Below are 8,626 nucleotides of genomic sequence, written 5' to 3'. Positions count from 1 at the left end.
AGCTTTACAATACTATAAGAGAAAGAAAAATAAAAGAAGTAAGCATAAGCTTAGTAAGTTTATTAGCAAATAAATAACAACATTTAATACAAATAATTAAACTCAAATGTCAAGATCTCTAGTTTACTCTTTATTTAATCTCATTCTCGTTCTCTTGCTGGTTTACTTAGTTAACTCATGATCGTAACTTATTCTTCTCTTGCTGAAACATTGAGTATCAATTGATAATATAGTAAGTTCTTAACTCTTATAACTCATCTGAGCTTGTCATTTATGCTTTTAAATGAACTTTCATTAACATGATTCGTTTACTAGCCCATTGAGCCACGTTGGAATAATAAGGATACTTGGGTCTTTTCTGATAATAACATGCCAAAGCCATGTCTCAGACATGGTCTTACATGGGATGTTCTCATATCGGTGCCCATGCCATGTCCTAGACATGGTCTTACGGGGGACCTCTCATCTCAGTGCCAACGCCATGTCCCAGACATGGTCTTACGGGGGACCTCTCATCTCGATGGCATTCTCATCTCGGTGCCAATGCCATGTCCCAGACATGGTCTTACATGGGACCTCTCATCTCGGTGCCAACGCCATGTCCCAGACATGGTCTTACATGTCTTACATGGGACCTCTCATCTCGGTGTCAACGCCATGTCTCAAACATGGTCTTATATGAGGCCTCTCAACTTGGTGCCAATGCCATGTCCCAGACATGGTCTTACATGGGACCTCTTTACCCAAATGTCATGACATTTGTATCCGATACATTTTTCATGTTTCAACGGGGCTTTTTAACACCGATTCACTGTCATCTCATACTTGAGTCAACATTAAATAAATTCATAAAATAAATGCATAATTGTTGGAAAATAACAATATTAATAATAATTATTGAAATATTGTATTTATTTACTGTAAACTTACCTCGGTACAAAATGTAGCCAAATTCACCAACTTAGCCTTTAACTTTATTCTTTCCTTTGTCTAACCTCGAGTTTCGTTCTTCTTGATCTAAAATAAAAAATTTAACTCATTTAATACTCACATTTATCAAAACACCCTCGACTCTAACTTTGGAAAAATTACGATTTTGCCCCTAAACTTTTACATAATTACGCTTTTGCCCCAAAGTTCGGAAATTAAACTTCATCTCATATTCTTACGTTATATAACATGCTGAACATTTTCTCTTCTATGACAACATCAAATTCTCACTCTAACACTTACTTATGTACATTAGGGATTTTACCGATTATGTCAACTTACTCGTTTTCGCTTAAAATCGGCTAGCAAAAGTTGTTTAACATAATTTCTAGCTTCATATTCCATCATAAAACATCAAAATAAACACTTTTCACCTATGGTTATTTTCCAAATATAAACCCTAGGTTAAATTATTGCTAGAATAAGCTAAATTAAGCTACTGGGATCTTAAAAACATAAAGAGCATTAAAAACGGGAATTGTGATCACTTACTACGGAGCTTAAAAGCTTGAAAACCCTAACTATGGCTTCTCCCCTTGCTAAATTCGGCCTAATGAAGAAGATGATAAAAATGAAGAAGATGATAAAAAATTGGCTTTTAATTTTGTTTTTAATTCATTTTAATAACTAAATGACTAAAATGCCCTGAATGAAAAACTTTGGGAACATGCCTAACCATGTCCATTTTTCTCCACAAACTTAACCAATGGTCTAATTACCATATAAAAACCTCCAATTTAAATTTTCATAACAATTGGACACCTCTAACATATAGAACTCAACTTTTGCACTTTTTACAATTTAGTTCTTTTGACTAAATTGAGTGCCCAAACGTCAAAATTTTTTAACGAAATTTTCATGAAATCTTTCCATGAAATTGTAGGCCATAGAAATATAATAAAACTAAATTTTTCCTCATCGGATTTGTGGTCCCGAAACCACTGTTCCGATAACCTTAAATTTGGGCCATTACAGTCAATCACAACTTCAATCAATGAATACACTTGTTTCAAGTCAATACAAAAAATAATAATAAGTCTTTCAATTTCAATATATAAATCACCTTACCAAATCCTTCCCAAATCGGAGAACGACTTACGGATAAGAGTACATCGTTTTGTAGAAGCTCATGAGAGCTAAACAGAAACTCTTAAGGGTTGAATAGAAGCTCGTAAAAGCTGAACAGAAACTTTTAAGAGTTGAACAGAAGCTCGAAAGAGCTGAACAGAAGCTCGAAAGAGCTGAACAAAAAGTAAATCACGAGAGTTCGCAACAAATGCTGAAACTTGGTTTAATTGGGTAATTTGCCGTCAATTTCCTCCAATGTCGTCATGTGCCACATAACAAATGTACTCAAATCTTGCATTCCATTTAATCCAAATATTCAATTCAAAATTATAACCTCAACAATAATTCATTTTCAACAATAGAATAAATAAAAATAACATTCATCAATTCCATATAAATATTAAAGTTTAACTGTACGAACTTACCTGGATTGAATTGTAATGTTTGCAGAAGTTCAAGGACTATTTCACTATTTCTCCTTTTTCACGAGTATCTACGGGATCTTGATCTGAAATATAAAATTACTCATTCATTAGCATTAAATTTCACAATTAATACCTTCAAAATTTTAAATTTACACAATTACCCCAAACTTTTACAACTTTTTCAATTTAGTCCCTTAACTAGTTAATCTATCAAATTAACTAATTTTTTATCAATTAATCATTTATCTAAATATGCTAGACCATCATACAGCCCTAAATAAAATAAAAATTTACTACCAAACTCTAATACTTTAACCTTTTCACAATTTGATCCTCAAAATCAATATTTAACAAAATCACTTTATAAAATCATCATACAACAAAATTAAAGCTCTAAATCCATGTTATTCATAAAAAACATCTAATATTCATCAATGAAAACTTCTAAAATTTTCAATAAAATCAAAAAATAAGGTAAAATTTAATTGTACCTAATTGTAATAATCTCAAAAATATAAATATTTTAAGAAAAACGCAAGAATTAAACTTAGTTGAAGCAAAAATATGAAAAATCAGCTTAAACTCTCTCTCCCATGGCTGTTTGGCCGAAATTTAGAAGATGAATAGCGTAGAAACTTTTAGAATTCAATTTGTAAATTTCTAATTTCACCAAATTTACAAGTTTGCCATTAAATTGGCTTATTTTATTATTTTTTTCTTACTTATGCCGCCTCATTTATTTACTTTAGGCTTAATTGCTCCTTAAGTCCTCCCTTATTTATCAATTAAGCCATTTAATCACTATTTATTATAATTAACACGTTTTGCACCTTAATAAATTTACTTACACGAAACTTTAATACTACCTTAATAAATTTTTTAACGAAACTTTAATACTACCTTAATGACATTCCGTAAATATTTATAAAAATATTTAGGGCTCGGTTTTTAGAAACGAGGTCTCGATACCTTATTTTCTAAAACCACTTGACCTAACAAATGATTATAAAACTTAAATTTCCTATTCAAAAATCTTTCTAAAACCACATTTGACTCATAAATACTAAATAATAAAATTTACGAGCTTACTCGTCAGATTTGGTGGCCTCGAACTACTGTTTCCGACACTACTGAAAATCGGGCAGTTACAAGTACAATTCCAAACAAAATATTCCATTTACATGACCACAAAAAATATTAACTTTATTAAATAGTAAATAATTTTTTTAAATAACAAATGTAAACACTATTCCAATTTAGCATTATTTGATTCTTTTTAATAATATAGATATTAAATTGATCCATTTAATAGTAGAAGAACTAATATGATCAAATTCCTATAACAGAGGGGTTTTTAAGATACATTCACTTATTTTTTAATGCTTAATATTTTGATCTATCAAACATCCAAAATCACATCATAGTTAGCTAGAATAATATAGATAAAAAAATTTGACATTTTATTGTTTTTAAAAATAATATTAGGTAATTTAGACTAAATTTAGATAAGAATATTTAAAATCTTTGGGTTTACCCGACTTGTTAACTAATATTATATTAAGTTCATTTTAAATTGAGTGATAAATAGTTGTTTTTAGGTAGAGTTTGAGTTCAAATATTGTAAATAGAATAAAAAACACTAAAATATTATTTTCAAAAATAAAGTTTGACCTGATTTAACGTCAAATTTAATTTCATCCTTATAACTTCTTGACACCGAAAGTACAAAAAAAATTATAATGCATTTTTTTTCCTAACATCATTAAGTGAATATAAAGCTAATAAAATTTTAAATGTTGTCATTTATTCGTTATCTTGACCTATCCGAAAGATGAAAATGTGGTGACTGTTTTTTTTAATAGGAGACTCTTATCTTGTATCTTGCTTGTAATGTATTTTCATTCCTATTATTCATGGAAAAAAAATTATTAGCGTACATATGAATGTTGATTTTGAAAATGATTGGCACTAGTTTATATATCATAAATATTTTATTAAACACTTGCTTATAAGTTATTGATCCTTAAGAAATAACTAATAATTATTTATTCGGATAAACAACAATTCGACAACATTAATAAGGAGTTTGATATTTGAGGTTCCAAAAAGGAAAATGTAAGGAGGTGAAGTCTTGGGTTTAAATATTATGGATAAAAAATTAATATCTAAAAAAATTATTCTCATTTAAATATTCTATCTAACTCAATTTATTTCAAGTAATGAAAGAAAAAAACATAAAAATTTTATAAATGGATAAACATTAAATTAATATCGATTGACTGAATGGGGTTCTCTAACTTGTTTGATTGGTGGATGAGAGGATCACCACCAGAGGTGTTCATGAGCCGGGCCCAAAAAAAATTTCAGCCCACGTTCTACGTTCGGGCCCGGCCCGAAATATGGGCTTAAAATTTTGCCGAAGCCCGACTCGGAAAAAAATTCCTAAGCCCTAGCCTAGCCCGACCTATTTTTTAATAAACACCAAAAATTTATTTTAAAAATAAAAAAAAGTATTTTAAAATTAAAAAAATAAAAATATATTTATTATATTCGGGCTGGGCCATGCCGAGCCTGAGCAAAAAAAGTGGTACCCGAGGCCTGGCCCATTTTCTAAACAAGCCTTGTTTTTTATCCAAATCCATATTTTGGATCTATATTTTTACCTGAACCCTCTTATATTTTGAACGGACAGTCAAGCCAGGCCGAGCCACTCAGCCCATGAACACCTCTAATCACCACTATTATATTATGCCTGATTTTGGGTCTTTTATTTTATCAGTTGCGGGGCTGAGCTGGCAGCATGGGAGGTTGTCGCTTTTGTGTACGATGTTTGTTTTCTCATTTGTTGTATGGTTGCACTTGTTATCATTTCATGAATGTTGTTGTTAGGGGAGGAAACAAGGGACAGGACATGTTCCTCTGACTGTACCTCATGAACTGCAACCTCTTTTCTACCTGATTGATTGTGATGTTACGAATGAAATCCCCCGCCAAAAAGACACTGCCACCGTGATAAAGCCTAAAGGCAGAGAAATGCAAGGGTAAAACTGAAATTTAAGATAAAAGCCGGGGTGTTTTAGTTTTACACCTCGGGGGCATTGAAAAACAGTTCAAACCGTTTTTTAATCCCCTGCCTGCTGCCTTGTGGAGTAGGTGGGTCCCAGATCTCCAAGCATATGATGAAATATGTATGTCGTTCCTGCTTGGGGCCAGGGAAGAGTGGGCAGAGCTTTTCCTTTTTACAAAAACGACATTGACATGCCCAGTGACTCGATTGATATGAGCCATTGGCAGTGCTAATTTGAATCTAGGACTTGATTATTAGACACCTCGTTCGATTATATCTAGTATCAAGTCTGAAAGGGTATTAATTACATGTGAGGAAGGGGTGAAAGGGTGGGAGTCATTTTCCCCAGCTGTACAAAAGTTTGCACTTGTAACTGCTGCTCTATATCTATAATGGGATTCATCCCGTGTGTCAGATAAATGGCCTACTTCGACAATACCTTATCTTGTAATGCTCTCCCCAATCAATAAACTACCAAGCAGGTATTTGTCGGTCCATTACCTGCTTCGCTCCAAGAACCAAAGGGATGATATACACAGGCTCCGTTGCCTGAGTAGACTCATCAGTTAGTTACCTGAAGGAAAAAAGATGGGCAATACAATGTTCTTATATTTGTTCACTGATCTGATCATAGAATATCACGTATCTAATGTATTCAACCTGGTGGAACTTAGGATCTCCAGCTCCGACACAAGTGCAACAAATGACATCAGCACTTTGAGATATTTCCCTCTCTGTTGCACGTTTCAGTGCTTTGTACTTTTTCTCATCACTGCTTGATTACTCACCTGTAAATTTAAGGTCACAATAACAAGCTGTTGTATCATTTGATAAATTTGAGGGGAAGTTGGAATTTTCAATTTCAGGCAAGAGGTAAAGTCTCAGTGTAGATGCTTGTTTTTTTGTTACTAACTGTTCTATAAATAGTAGTTCCGTAAATATCATTCACTGCAAGAGCACCTTTTGGGAACAACTCCATGTTGTGAAATGACTGTAAAGCCCAAAATTTGCCCGGGGCCCGAAACTCGGAAGCCCAAAATCCAAACGCAGCATGCCTAGGGCGCGCCGCTCCAGCCTCTGCCCAACCCCTCGCACGCCTCTGCTCCGCGCCAGCCTCCACGACGCCCATACCGTCTGACACCCCCACCACTGTCGGCCACGGTCACCTGCAAAGCCAAGAAGCAGGCGCAACAACAAAGAAAATAATGTAAAAAAGGAAAAATAATTCGGTTATAAAAACCGAAAATCTCACTACACCAGGGGGGATTGGTTACTAAAAAGAGAAAAATCTTGTATTGGAAAAATACTGAAATACAAACAAAGAATCAAAAACAATTTTTGAAGAAAAGGCAAAAAGGAAAGGGCGAAACTTACCTGAATCGGAGTCGGCGGTGAAGCTTGAACGGCGGTGGCGTGGCGGTAGTTAGGGCTTTAAAGAAGGCCTTGCAGATCCCTCTTTCTTCCCTCTGTTGTTTTAAAACAAAAAAGAAAAAAGGAAGATGAAGCAACTTTGCGTCTATTGCTGCTGCAGAGTAGGCTTTTAATTGGAGATGAAAAGGGTTTTAAACACTGATGGGTTATTTGCATTTTAATCCTTCATTTTATCCCATCAGTTCAAAATCATTGCGGTTTGTTTTCAAATTTTGCCATGAAATGTCGAATTTGTTTTATTTTAATCCATTGCTGCGTGGAGTTTTGGACGGAGGGATTAATTTGACTTTCGGTCCTCCACTGTTAACTGCATGTTCCATTCGATCCATTGGTGTTTTGTTTATTTCAGATTTGCCCCTGAAACTTCAATTATTTTCAATTTAATCCATAATCTTTCATTTTAAGTTTTTTAGTTTATTTTATTAATATAGTTATTATTATTATTATTACTACTATTATTATTTTTTATTATACTTGCATACATACGCATGTGTACTTTATAATATATGTGTATATTTTTATTTCTAAATGTTTTAAATATATATATAGTGCGTGTATATTTCATTACCATATTTTTTTTATATATATAGTTTATATATATATTATATACATTCATATGTACATACTTAATATTTACACGCATATATATACGCCTTTTATTATTATTTTTATATACATGAATATATTTATATTTGCATTTTAAATTTTTTATGTATATACGTACTTACATGTATCTCTTTTATTTTTCATAAATATGCATATATGTATTTATACATACTCTTATATTTTAAAAATTTATATTTTCTTATGATATTTCTATGGTTTATAATTCATGTGTACACACATGTTTTTTATATTTTCATAATTTTGTACATATATATATGTCTTTTATCTTTTCATAAATTTTTTTGGATCATTTTGTTCAGTTATTTATTTGTTTATATGCCTGTTATTCATGTTTTAGTTTTTATCTGTTTATTATTTGTTATTGTGCCTTTTTGATTGTTTTCTTCGTTTTATTATTTATTTATCTTATGTTTTGCTCGTGTTATTTTACTTACATTATCATCATTGTTGTCACATCGTATCTTTTCAATCGGATTGGCCAAAAATGAAATTTCAAAATAAAAGTAATATTCGATATTTAGATCTTCGAGAGAATCGAGCCCTAATGCATTGGGTTCCGACTTTCTTCGTTGAATTTAAATAATCGAGATTACTCTTTAAAAAAAAATGATAAAAAGCTCGTTATCAAGAATTTAATATGTTGTGTCCTAACGCATTGGATGTGACACGTTGCTTTCTCGAGACAAGGATTTTTCGAAATAAATGCAATATTCAATGTTTAATATTTTGAGAAATTGTGCCCTAACGTATTGGGTTGCGATTTCTTTATTTGATTTAAACAATTGAATATTCTTTTAAACTTTATTACATGAATCTTTTCAAATTCGAGTTTTAAACGATATCGGGAATTCGAGACATTGTGTCCTAACTTACTGGATATGATTCTTTTTTCTCAGATAACGTGAAATATGTCCCTTTTCCTGAATTTTTTTTTATGTTTTAATATAAGGATCGTATTTTTTTTAAAAAAATTCAAAATTCTCAATTTTCGACATTAAGACATTAAGAAATCAACTAG

At 31.9% G+C, this 8,626-nt stretch overlaps 1 long non-coding RNA gene across 1 annotated transcript; it reads right to left on the bottom strand.

The window, feature by feature from the left end:
• Positions 1-5,173: 5,173 nt before the first annotated feature.
• Positions 5,174-7,358, bottom strand: LOC121224305 (uncharacterized). Its single transcript, XR_005921919.1, has 4 exons — positions 6,925-7,358; positions 6,511-6,716; positions 6,211-6,338; positions 5,174-6,124 (listed from the first exon to the last, which is right to left on the bottom strand). It is a non-coding gene; the product is annotated as an uncharacterized lncRNA (long non-coding RNA).
• Between the last annotated feature and the right edge of the window lie 1,268 nt (positions 7,359-8,626).

This window comes from Gossypium hirsutum, chromosome D12 (genome assembly GCF_007990345.1).
Source record: "Gossypium hirsutum isolate 1008001.06 chromosome D12, Gossypium_hirsutum_v2.1, whole genome shotgun sequence".
Classification (NCBI taxonomy): domain Eukaryota; kingdom Viridiplantae; phylum Streptophyta; class Magnoliopsida; order Malvales; family Malvaceae; genus Gossypium; species Gossypium hirsutum.
Note: the sequence above shows the minus strand (reverse complement) of the source record. Positions and strands in the feature narration are given on the sequence as shown.